Consider the following 12,949-nt stretch of genomic DNA (forward strand, 5'->3'; position numbering starts at 1 on the left):
AAGGCAAATGAACAAGTAATTGAAGGGTGAAAATTTCCTAGCATCAACACAAGCAAACATTCTTCGCGGGATCCTAGTAATCAAATTCTGTTGTAGTTTATTTAGTTAATACCCCCACTGTTGGGACAGCACAAAGGCTGCGATCAACATAACCGATTTTGAATAACAAACTGCCCTGTTAGAACGCATTCACAAAGGCAGTTAATTCGAATATGCAGTACTGATATAGAGTCGATTCTATCAATCAGCATTAACAGAATTTCATCGTCTCCCAGCTGCCAAGTTGCAACATGATGCAACACGCAACAACGAGCAAACGAAATCGCTTGATGTTACAAACCGCAATAAAATACGGGCTAAAACCGTTGCGTGTGTGAGAGCTCCATCGGTGTTTATTCGCTGGAAACAAAAATCGAATGCGAATTGTGGAATAATTCTTCTAAAGAATATTAGAGAATTAAACAACTGAACAGAAGGGCGTGGCCTATTACGTAGCACCCTTCGGCTATAAAAGAGTGTTTCTGGGAAAACTAGCTACATTCATTAGTCGGAAGGTGAGCTGGATGGACCGTCCACAACGTTGACAGCAGTAGAGGAAGATACAGCACTCAGAAGTAACAGCGGGTTGCGCCTGTGGCTGCCTTCAAATTAAATAAACCACTTGCGCTGTGGTTGGTCACCATGTCTCAGTAGCAGCGCGGTTCTTCTCAGCGTGCCTCGCCAGACTGCCATTATTCCCCCACTGTTGGGGCAGCATAAAGATCGTCATCACCAAATCCAATTTTGAACAGCAAAATGCCTTTTGACGTAGAGCTACGTTTTACTTTAGCATACCACACAGGGATGCAAACTGAAAAACTGGGACGAAATTTGTCCCTTTTCAAATGCTTATAGGTCGGTTGGTTTTCAACCGATTTTCTTCATTCTTGCAGCAATCGATTGGAAAATTATACACGCATCTGCCCAAATGCAGAAAAATGTTGTTTGAATCTACGAACTATTGCACTATTGAAAATTGTCAAGCCTTGTTGAAATAAAAATAACGTCCTCTGATTGGTCGCTTGCCTGCTGTGTGTGTATGATATGGTATCATGTGTGTATGTGTGTATGATATGGTATGATGTGTGCATGGTATAATGATATGGTATGATGTGTGTGTGTCTATGATATGGTATAATTTGTGTGTGTGTGCTGTGTATGTTTTTTAACTCGGCACGATCTGCTAACTGCTAAATCCGGTTCACGAAATTCACAACTCTTCATTAGTAGACATTATAACTCATTACCCAAGTAAAAATATTGGTTTTATCAAAGTTTAATAACGCTCAATACAGCCAAAAAAAGCGCTATAAAACTTTGATAAAAAAAGAGTTGTGTTACTAGGGTAATGAAACACTCAATGCATTTGTTAATAGTGTACGTAGTTCTACGTCATTTATGCGGTCGTGTCTTGGATACAACCTCCTACTTTTTTAACCGGCCAAGCTCTTTCTCCATCTCCAAGAGATCGGGAGGTAGAAACCTGTTTTCTTCTGCCTTCCGATCACCTCACACTCGTCCGTAAGGAGATTGCCGTACAAGCTCCTGCACATATCGGCTTGCGGCACGTAGCCTTTAAGGGAGCTGTTCAGCTTCTTGTAGAACTTCCGAGTGGCGTCAGCTTGGTACAGCTCTTCCATCGATCTCGGTTCACTTGCTGACGCTTCTTCCTTCGGAGGACTGAGTTTTGGCTATTCCGTTTCCGTCGGTATCGTTCCACGTTCGCTCTCGTACAATGTTTATCGCAATGCATTCTCGTGCGTGCTGCGTTTTCCTCCTCAACTAAAGGCTGTATTACACTCTTTATAGTATAGCGGTACCCACACAAGTACCCGGTTTAACACGTCTGGTAACAAACAAGTCAGCCTTGGGTAAACTCTAAGAAACAATGTGAATTAGAGAGAAGCTTGCGTTAGTTTTTTTTTCCTTGATAACTTTGCGTCTATCTCTGAAAAAAAGTATATAAAGTAAAAAGTCGAAATGGTTGAACGAAATTAATAGCAAATTTCTTTATTCCACTGTGTGCGGGCAAAACTGCCGAGGAATAATAAAACGTCATCGCCATTTAAGACGCAAGTAAGAAAGAGATGCCAGATAATTGTTTACGAACTTAGCACGTGCGGTGGTGGGTTGAAGCTGAAAAATTTTACAGTGCGCTTCGGGCAGCACGGCAGGTCGAAACTGGGTCAAAATCGAGCGAATAAAGAAGTACTACACTCAAAATATTTTTCACGTTATAATTACCGGAAAAGTTATGTGAATATTTTCCACTGTCATTTTCACGTAGATTTTACGTGATTGTCATTTGAGCTCATCATGAACTGGTGAGATGATTTATCCTGTGAATCTTATACAGTAGACATATGCATTTTTTGTGAATTTCACGTAGAATTCAACTGCCGGTAAAGTGGAAAGCATTCGTTTATCTGCTAGCTGCTACGTTTTATACAACGTAAAATTTCCCAATTTTGTTTTGCCAATTCTTAAGAGACGGGGAATAGTTTTTAGAAATTATCCAAATATATTGCTTGATAAATCGCATGATCATGCCAAATTGCCGATTCGTAAATGAATCACGGCATAAAAACTGACAAATATTACGACATTTGCCGGCGATAACTACTGTAAGCTGCAACTGTTTATGTAAAGGAAACTCCTCGACCTTTGAACTGAATGAATCTGTGTGAAACCTGTAAGCTCAAGACTCGATGTCAAATTCGTACAGTTTTTCGAAAGCTCACTTATTGGCAAGCCGTCGAGAAGTTCTATTTTATTTTCAGAGACTGAGTTAGACAACAGCTTCGCCATTTTGATTTCTGTATATTTTCACACAGAGAGTTCACGCGATACATCTTCTATAACATTCACGTTGCCAAGTTCACGTAGATGCTACGTGATAAAACATAATATGCGTGTGATTTTCACGTAGTTGTTATGTTTGCCACATAAATCATGCAAAATGACAGAAAATGAATAAGTACAGGAAATTTCACGTAACAATAATGTGGAAAATATTTTGAGTGTAATTAAAAAAATAAAAAGGTTGTGTACGAGACCCGACCGCGTGTTAACGTAGGGTTATGACTACCTGTCGATGTATTTTTTAACATAAGCATAGTTTACAGTTCCAACCGAAGTGAAAAATAAGACAAGTGAAAAAGCGTACGTTTCGCTAGCGAAATGTCTACATGCGTGAAAAAAGTAAGCCCAAGTGAAAAAAGATGCACAACCTTCGATACCACTAAATCGAATATGTTTACAGTCCCAAGCGAAGTAAAATCTCTACAGGTTGCATTTTTCACGCACGTGAAAAAATGAACTTTTTGTATCAGATTTTCATTTCGTTAGGAACTCTGAACAGGATTATAGGTTAGAGAATACACTTGATTGGGGAACGTGAAGCGGTGTATGGTGTTATCGATATTAGGTGATAACACCTTTAGGCTGTTCAGCGGAAACCGAAAGTCATCATCTTGAAATTTAAAGTCGTCTGGGGTCGATTTCTGGCCTCTTCATTTCATCCCGGTTTTAAAAATCATCATATTCGATAGTATTAAGCTTTGTTTTAAGCTTTGATTAGTAGTAATCAAAACATTTCCGTATTTCTGTTGACGCGTAGCTAATTTTTCGATCGATTGTTTCAATGATAAAAAACATCCACTGAAAACTGTTTGATTAATAAATATTAGAAATTGGACAATTTTCGTGACGTTCTCGATGTTTTCGGTATTTCAATTTGCACCCCTTTCCCAGAATATCACCGTTAGATTAATTCCAGATATAAACATAAAAATTAATTACCTTGAAGAATCCTTAGAACTCCTTTTTTGCTTTTTTCTACGTCGGAAGCGACGGGCTCTTACAAGCAAACCACTGATCTACTGCTTACATTACCAAGTAGTCCCAAATCGTGATGTGACCTATGCTGTACGTAAGAGTCGTCTTCTCTCCACTCGGTCCATGGCTGCAGTTCGCCAGCTCTGCCAGTTCAAAATTTTAATTTTCGCAATGATATGCCACATGATCGATCCACCTAGCCAGCTGTGCACCCTTATGACATACCCAGCCCACCACAACCTGCCAATCTCTTCGTTTTAGACGATAGATAGCTTTCCGAGCAGCTCCTGCAGTTCGTGATTCAATCGCCTTCTCTACGCTCCGTTTTTCATCTGCATACCACCGAAGACGAGCATCAGCCACGAGAGACCATCACCTTGCCTTAAACCTCTTTCGAAGGGGCTCGAGAATGCCCCCGATACTCGAACTACACACATCACTCGATTAATCGTCGCTTTGACTAACTGCGTCAGTTTGTACAGAAATCCGTGTTCGCGCATAATTTGCCATAGCTGGTCTTGATCGATTGTATCGTATGCCGATTTGAAATCGATGAATAGGTGATATGTGGGTCAGGGTTGATATTTGTTGACACTCTTGAGTGAAAGTGGAAAAAGCATCCATAAACTTTTTTTTTTACAATCCTTTCAGAGTTCTCCTTTCTCGCTTTTTGCATGGAAGTGAACTGTCAATACACCTCATTATATTTCATGCGATGAAAGCAAGACAACAAAATCAGTTTATCAGTTAACGAAGATTGTCAAGGCATCGGTCAGTGTCAGTGAAAAAGTGTTTCGGTGAGGTTTATTATGGTTGAGTGGACTGTTTGTTTTTCTTTTTCGCTTTGAAGTGAGGATTATTTGATTGGATTTGTCGTCAAATTTTATTCCGTAACCGTGAACGATGCGCGCGATCTATTTCATCTGAGTATACCAGCACGTTAAAAGGTCGAAAATATAGTGTATCTGAAAGAGTGCTGCTATCATTGGAAGTGAAAATTGAAAATAATTGGCTATAATTTTTGAAGAATTTTGCTGGGGAAAATGATTTTTCTCAGCACTGATGTGGGTACGTTGTATTCGCGACATTTCTGCATAACCTGCCGAACCGTGAATATCTGTTCGTGGTGGCGCAGGCACCCATGAATCCCGTCAGGTAGTGCCCCACGAAAAGGGTGATAGTCGACGGCAGAGTGTCTGAGAATACCGGCGTTCAGCAAAGGGATTGCCCGGTGATACCAGTTCTTCAACTTGTCGCCCTTTTGTGGTTGGGAAAAAAATACCTTCTATCCACTCCACCGGTACTCGTTCCTTTTCCTAAATCTTGGCAATAACCCAATGCACGGCTTTGGCCAGTTTTCTCCACCATGATTCAATAGCTTGCTAGGAAATTGGTCCACTCAAGCAGCCTTATTGTTTTTCAACCGGCCAAACTCCTTCTCCATCTCCAAGAGACGGGGACCAGAACCCTGTTTTGTTCTGTCTTTCGATCACCTCACACTCGTCCGTCCAAACGACTGCACATATCGGCTTGTGGCACGTAGCTGTTCAGCTTCTTGTAGAACTTCCGAGTGGCGTTAGCTTGATACAGCTCTTCCATCACTACGTGACCTCGGTCCACTTGCTGGCCCTTCTTCCTTCGGATGACTGTGTCTTGGCTATTCCGTTTCCATCGGTATCGTTCCACGTTCGCTCTCATACAATGTTCACAGCATTCTCGCCCATGCTGCCTTGTTACCCTCGACTAACTGTTTGCATTCGCCGTCAAACCAGTCGTTTCTATGATTGGGGCCACCACGGATCTACTGATTGCTAGGATTATCCACACTTAGAGACTATCCATTAATTAAGCCACACAATGTACGTTTGAGGTGCGAAACAATTAGACAGATAGTGGCACTTCATCTTCAATTTTCCTCAAGATTCCCAAAGCCCTCGGTTGGACGGTTGGACCTTGCGGTTCACTTTTTGTCACATCTGATGAGGTGGAATTTGAGTTGCTGAACTGCGGTGGCTTCCCAACTATTTTCATACACCAACTGGGACAGAATGGCCCATTATGATTTAATTGGCCACGCCCTCCGTACGTTTGGGGGATTTTCTTTTGCGTATTTTCTTACTTATCGTCTTTGTTATGTATGGTGCAGATTTTCTACAGCTGCTTCTCCGTGTACTTCAGTCTGGATTCTCGCTTGTTACCTTTCAGGTACTCCTCTTTCAGGATTTTGACCACCGTGCTCACCGACATGTCTAACTTCTAAGTCAGCTTCGTGGTCTTGGCACCCAATATGTTTTAGGTTGCAGCTTTCAATTCCCTTCACTTGGCGGCGCCTATCCAGCTCAGCCATGTCCAAACCACACTCTGCACTGAGTGGCATATTTGAAACACAAAACGACACTCCCGTAGAAAGCTCTGTTTCGCGACCTTTATCGTAAACAAAATCAAACACACTGAGCATGAATAACACCCACAGAGAGGAAAACAAAACCACACTAGAGAGCCTGTACATTAAGAGAGCCAACAAAGAACACATTGTTATGGTGAATGTGACACCAAAACGAATGCGCTGTATGATTGTATGACAGTTACCACATGGATGGAAAAGAGCACTCACTCGAATAATCACTTCCGATTTTTTATCGCACAAAATGACAAAAGGAATAGGATTCATCCTTTTGTCATTCGGGTTATTCTCGTTGAAAGAGATTTTGAAGGCTATTCGCACCTACGTGAACACTCATATGTAATTGTTAAAATGTGCGTGATGACAAAAGCAAAAATATTTCCTTCCTTCTTTAACGCATGCAAAAACCAAACAAATATCAGCAACACCGTCAACGCGAATTTATCAACAGTGATACGGCTGCTTAGTTACAGATATAAAAAAAGAATCGTTATTGATCACTACATGAGAATCAACGCCGAAAATTTTCGTTTTCTGGAAACGATAATTTTCTCACCGATTTTTTTTGCTAGTTCAAAATTTTAATTTTGCAATTTTCGCAATGATATTCAACAAGTCTCCGGCAACAATACCTAATATATATTTTTATATCTAGAAGACAATACCCCATAGAACATCAAATATGTATATACACGAAGCTTTTTTAAATCGGCGCCACCCGAAATCAGTCGATCGGTCATTTAGCATGGAAACGCTCATGAGTGCACATATGAGCTACACTTTATTATCTTCTTGTCTACATGTTTGCTGATAATTCACCCATTTATCTCCGGAGTATTCACAATCCATTCACAGTGAGATCATCACAAGTATTAAATTCGTCACTTCAAGTGTAACGATGATTGAGCACGGACTGCAACACGACGTTTAAGGCCGTTATCTCGGGAAGAGTTGTGCGGATAACAAGATCTTTACCTCAAGCATTATAATGTCGAGTTCCAGTTTTTCCTCTTCATCAGAAACGCTCTCCGATGGCAAGAACAGCTGGCAGAGTTGGGTGAATCGGAGAGGTCGAAAATCAGTGTGCGTGCGTTGATTGGCGCCAAAAGCAGTCAACCCGTTAGAAACGGGTACCTTTGTGGCCATAACGCAAAACGAAGATCCAAACGTGTACTTTCACTCTTTGACCGAAGAGCCTGCCAAACTCGAAGCGTATCTGTGCGAGACAAAAAGAATCGACTGGACTGCCAGTCCCGTGATCTCGTGCATTAGTGATCAAAATCTAGACATAGTAGCGAATGTGCTCCAGAAAGTCAACTGCAAATATCACCGTTTATCCGGTTGTTCCCATTACAGAATAACTAAACAAGATGCTATTCAGTGTCAATTCCAGTAAAATGAATCAATTTTTTACTGATCACACAGTTTGAATTTCTGTTTTGTTTTAGAGTTCCGGACGATTTGGTGATGAGACCCATTGAGCCAAAGTATGCATCGTTGATGGACCAGCGGTGGTATCATCGCTACCCAAATTCTCAAAAGTACATTGAGATGTTGATAAAATTAAATGGTGGATACGGACTGTTCAGTAAGGAAAGCGATGATTTAGTCGGATGGGTTCTGAAGAATGAATTCGGTGCAATCGGGTGAGATACTGCACTCATTTCTCATCTAAATTTCAGTGGCTTCTGACGTAAACCACGATTTTGTTTGAAAATTGTGTGCAATATCATTTAAATTTGCGTGGAATTTTCTATGAAATGCGATAGAGGCAATTCTTTACATGCGATTCGACATAAAGTTTTTTTACTGTGTAGTTTATTGAGTGTGTATAAGCTACATCGTAGGGCAGAGAATGAATCAAATTCCGTAACTGTTTCATTCTCGTTACAGACATTTGCAGATAATGCCAGAATACCGACAGCGTGGATTGGGAAAGATTCTAGCTAAGGCCATTTCGAGTAATAAAATGAGTAATAATCAGCACAGTTAACGACTTACATTCCAGTAGGTGACTATTTTAAACTTTCGTAGAAGAATAGAAGGCTGAGTTTATTAAGCTATTAACGAAAAAATCTTATTTTTTCAGAGTCATCAGTTTTCCACAGCTACAGTGTGCGGCTAGAAATAACTGAAAATTTTGGTATTGAAGGAAACGAAAACGTTGATCTGATAGCGAAAATGAATGAACGCACATAATTTGATTTTCACAAGTATTAATAGGCTGCAGAAAAACAAAAATGTGAATCATGTATAAAAATGAAACGTTCCGTGATTTCATAGGGTCTTAAACTTCTTACTACTTACTCTTAAACTTAAGCAAAAATTTCTAACATTTTTCAGACTTAATAACCCTTTGCTATAATGAACAAAATAAATCAAGAATGATCAGGCTGTTAATAAATGAAAAAAAAAAAAACTAACTTTAGACAGGGAAAAATTGTAGTTACAGGAGAGTCATGTCATGGCCAAAGCGATGATGGATCGAGTGATGTGTGTAGTTCGAGTATCGGGTGCAATCTCTTCGAGTATTGGCAATCTCTCGTGCCTACTGGGTAATATTGCCCCGGAAGGTGTGATTAGGAAAGCCAAGAGATGACCATTTACAGGAAACTGATCAGACCTTCACACCTTCACAACCATAGGCCATGTGACATGGACTATGGTTGTGAAGAACCAACACGCAAGGTGGATCAATAAGATGACGAACTGCAGCCATAGACTCTTACGTACAGCAAAGGCCACACCACGACTTGGGACTGTTTGGCGAGTAAGAAGAGTTATGAATTTAAAAGAGTCGAACCTGAAATTTTACACGAAATACAATTTAGCTTTATACGTGCAGCTTTGCTTACGATTGGCTCTAGTTTAGGTAAACATATATATGAATAATGTTAAGCAGATTGAATAACTCCGTGCCCAACACTTCCGACTTTTTTCGATTTTTTTTTTTGTATACTGTAGAAACCATTGTTTTATAAAGCTGAAACAAACAAAAACTAAATAAAAATAATCACATCGCCCAGCACATTGGGGTACAAAATTACGAACTACTCTATAGTATCAGGTATCCTGCTGGCCCGTCGATTGTTCATGGAAGCTTCAATAGGTTGGGCTCTAAGCTCATTCGACCCATTCCAGACGGCATACTACCCATCTTCCCACAAAAGTCGGCCGCAACTATTATGTCTGAACTTATCAACCTCTTCAGAGCCAGCTTTATCCTGGGCCATGTTTCGGATAACTAGGTGAAGGTAGAGTTTATCCCCAAAGTTGGAAGAAGGGTCAAAACCCTACCTAAGACCCATAAGTCTGACTTCATCACTTCTCAAGTTGATGGAGAAAATAATGGATAAATATTGGGTTGGGGAAACAGAAAGGTCGTATTTTGTCAATAGATGACAACACTTAAACATATCTTGTGTTATACTTATCGTGTCGGGTCATACTATACGGCTATTTAGAGACAAAAATCTGTGCTACAAGTGACGTTTTGATAGTGTTGTGATCGTACGTTTCAGTCTCAAGTTACTTACTTTTATGGCGACAGATCATTAAGAACCTATGCCGAATCCAGAATACGTCTCCATAAAACTCGGTCTTGGGCTGCTACTCTGCAGTCTCCCCTTATACCTGCTGCTCTGGTATCCTCATCGACAGCACACATCCAGCGCGTGCGCGGTCTGCCTCGAAGTCGTTGGCCTCTAACCGGTTCTCTACTAAATATTATCTTTGCCGGTCGCTCATCCGCCATCCGTGCTACATGGCCAGCCCACAGTAACCTGCCGTGTTTCATCAGCTTGACAAAATCAGCGTGTTTGTATACTTCTTACAGCTCGTGATTCATGCGCCTGCGCCACACCCCGTTCTCTAGTTTGCCTCCGAGTATTGATCGCTGGATTCTACGCTCGAATTCCCCAAGCGCTCGTCGATCGGCCTCCTTCCACGTCCACGATTAATGTCCGTAGAGCGCCACCGGTAGGATCAGAGTCCTATAGAGCGCAAATTTCGTACGGATCTATAGGCTACGGGACCTAAGCTGGCTACGCAATCCGTAATAAGCCCTATTCGCCGCCGCAATCCGCCTCTTCACCTCGCGGCTCACCACATAACACGAGAGTACCAAGATAAACAAATTCGTCGACCACTTCGAAAGTATCTCCATCCATCTCCACCGGTTCTCTACTAAATATTAGTAGAGAACCGGATAGAGGCCGGCACCAACACCCGTAGAACTACCACGCTCTCTGCCAGCCACCATGTACTTCGTTTTGGCAGTGTTTATGGTGAATCCAATTCTCGCAGCTTCCCTTTTGAGAGCCGTAAAGGCCTCCTCAACTGCTCTACGGTTAACACCAATTATATCAATGTCGTCCGCAAAGCCCAAAAGCATGTGTGACTTAGTGATGATGGTGCCGCTCCTCTGCACATCTGCCCTTCGTATTGCACCTTCCAAAGCTATGTTGAACAGCAAGTTCGAGAGCCCGTCACCTTGCTTCAGACCATCCAACGTCACAAACGCATCCGAAAATTCGCCCGCTGTCCTGACGCATGATGTGAAACCGTCAAGCGTCGCACGTAACAGTTTAATTAGTTTTGTTGGGAAACCATGTTCTAGCATTATTCGCCAAAGCTCATTGCGTTTCACTGTGTCGTACGCCGCCTTAAAGTCCATGAACAGATGATGCGTCTGCAAGTTGTGTTCTCGAAACTTGTCGAGAATCTGTCTCAAGGTCTGGTCTGTTGTAGATCGCCCCACTCGGAAACCGCATTGGTATTCTCCAACAAAGGCTTCCTGCAACGACCTCATACGGGAGAGAATTTTTTAAGCGGAATTGAGGAGGGATATCCCTCTATAATTACTACAGTCGAGATAGGGCATATGAGTCCTTCCAGCCAGTCCGTAGGTAGTTGTTCCTCAGACCATATCCTTAGCATAATCTGGTGAATTGCACTACACAGCCGCTCGCTCCTAACTTTGAAAAGTTCGGCCGGTAAGCCGTCCTTCCCAGCGGCTTTGTGGTTCTTTAGCTCTTTGCAAACATTCTTCACCTCGTCCAATGTTGGTGGGTCCACAGCTTGTCCGTCCTCCCAATTTCTATCCTGTTCCCTTCAACGACTCTCCTACCTTCCTCACCGTTCAACACCACTTCAAAATGTTGCTTCCAACGCCTGGCCACCTGCGATTTATCGGTAATCAGGTTCCCCTCCCTGTCATTGCACATGGCAGGTACTGGCACAGTCCGGTTCCTGATTCCGTTGATCGTTCTATAGAAGCTCCTCGTGTCGTGCCTGGTGAGGCAATTCTCCGCCTCCGCGAGGACGCAATCGTAGTGCTCACGTTTCTTACGGCGATGAAGCTTCTTTTCTTCTCTCAGTCTCAAGTTACAGCGCGCCAAAGATGTAGTCCACCAAACAAGAAATTCGTCATGTTTTACTTTTTTATTACCTGAGAGGTAAAATAGCAACGAAGGCGGCTAAAAAAGTTTGTGAAGTTTATGGGCCCGATACTGTTCCGATTCGCACAGCATTGGTTCGATCGATTTCGTTCTGGTGTAGTGGCTGTCGAAGATACACCCCGTACTGGTAGGCCAATCGTCATAGAAACCTTTAAATTGTGCAAATCATTCAAGTAGACCGGCATGTGAGCATTCGCTCGATTGGCTAGGAACTGGGTATAGACCATAAAACTGTTTGGAACCATTTGCAAAAGATTGGACTCCAAAAAAAGCTGGATGTTTGGGTGCCACACGAGTTGACGCAAAAAACCTCTTAGACCGAATCAACGCCTGCGATGCACTGCTGAAACAGAACAAACTCGACCCATTTTTGAAGCGGATGACTGGTGATGAAAAGTGGATCACGTACGACAATCGTGGTCGAAGTGCGGTGAACTGGCCCAAACCATCGCTAAGCCCGGATTGACGGCCAGGAAGGTTTTGCTGTGTGTTTGGTGGGATAGGAAGGGAATCATCCACTATGAGTTGCTTAACTATGGCCAGACCGTCTATTCGGTTCTCTATTGTGAGCAGCTCGACCGTTTGAAGCAGGCGATTGACCATAAGCGGCCAGAATTGGTCAATAGGAATGGTGTTGTTTTCCACCAGGACAACGCTCGGGTTCACACATCTTTGATGACCCACCAGAAGCTACGGAGCTCCGATGGGATGTCCTATCGCACCCATCGTATAGTCCGGACCTGGCACCGAGTGATTACCATCTCTTCCGGTCCATGCAATACGCTCTTGGTGATACTGAGGTGGCCTCAAAAGAGGCTTGCGAAAACTGGCTGTCTGAGTTTTTTGCAAATAAGGAGTTGATTGAAAAGTCCCTGAAATATCAGGAGACGGTGCTATGTGCCTTTCTTGATATTGAAGGGGCCTTCGATAACACGTCCTTTGCATCAATTAATACGGCTCCAATAAGGGAATCGACCACACTTGAAGGAGCTGGATACACGCAATGCTCGCTAGCAGAGTAATCACAGCAACCTTGGGAGATTCGTCTGTTACAATGTCGATGATCAAGGGATGCCCGCAAGGAGGAGTTCTCTCGCCCTTGTTATGGCCACTAGTTGGCGACGCACTTCTTAATAAGCTCTCTCAGCTTGGCTACGAGGTCGTTGGATACGCTGGTGACATCGTTCCCATCGTCAGAGGTAAACACGAC

General features: G+C 42.5%; 1 long non-coding RNA gene across 4 annotated transcripts; it reads left to right on the plus strand.

Annotated features, from left to right (window-relative positions):
• The first annotated feature begins 3,871 nt into the window (after positions 1-3,871).
• LOC129725592 (uncharacterized) lies at positions 3,872-9,326 on the plus strand. Of its 4 annotated transcripts, none has more exons than XR_008728121.1 (4): positions 3,872-7,672; positions 7,729-7,926; positions 8,174-8,291; positions 8,370-9,326. It is a non-coding gene; the product is annotated as an uncharacterized LOC129725592 (long non-coding RNA). The 4 variants fall into 4 exon arrangements; XR_008728123.1 differs by having other exon boundaries at positions 3,877-7,672; positions 8,174-8,287; XR_008728124.1 differs by having other exon boundaries at positions 3,880-7,672; positions 7,729-7,868.
• Positions 9,327-12,949: the final 3,623 nt, after the last annotated feature.

The sequence above is a fragment of the Wyeomyia smithii genome, chromosome 1, assembly GCF_029784165.1.
Source record: "Wyeomyia smithii strain HCP4-BCI-WySm-NY-G18 chromosome 1, ASM2978416v1, whole genome shotgun sequence".
In the NCBI taxonomy this organism is placed as follows: Eukaryota; Metazoa; Arthropoda; class Insecta; order Diptera; family Culicidae; genus Wyeomyia; species Wyeomyia smithii.